The sequence below is a fragment of the Lupinus angustifolius genome, chromosome LG07 (assembly GCF_001865875.1).
Source record: "Lupinus angustifolius cultivar Tanjil chromosome LG07, LupAngTanjil_v1.0, whole genome shotgun sequence".
NCBI lineage: Eukaryota > Viridiplantae > Streptophyta > Magnoliopsida > Fabales > Fabaceae > Lupinus > Lupinus angustifolius.
In genome coordinates this window covers 7,193,162-7,193,737 of record NC_032015.1, presented here as the reverse complement: position 1 = coordinate 7,193,737, position 576 = coordinate 7,193,162, and positions in this window count along the sequence as shown.

Below are 576 nucleotides of genomic sequence, written 5' to 3'. Positions count from 1 at the left end.
AAGCAAAGTTTAAAACACCTTATACTTACACACACACAAGGGGGTTTTTGTTGTTGGATAGTATGAACATAAATCAAATTCAGAAACAGTAGTTAAACAATGTAATAAAACGGCTAAATCCATTTGGTTTGTTTGTTCACAACTCAATCCTCGGTTTCAAAAGATTATTTTCAGATTCCAACCATTAACTTCCGAATTTGTTGAGAATCAATTAACTAAGTGATAATCAATTCAAAGTTCCAGAACCTAAACATCAAACTAAGCGAAATCAGTAAAGGTATGAAACGATTAACAAATTCACACGAACTAAGCATTCATGCACTAGGGAGAGTAAATCAACTAAGTGAAGATAAACTCAACCAACCAGTTTCTAAGCAATGGCATTAAGCAAACCATATTCAGAAAAGATAGAAGAAATCAACAATAAAGAAACCGAAAATGCATTTATAACAAAACCTCAAGAGTTGTGATACATTACCAAAGGAACTTAGTCCAGAAATTTAGTCTTCCATGGCAATGGAAGAGCAAACCGAATATGAGAAATGAAAGGGGGTGAAACCCTAGCAGAGCAAAAAA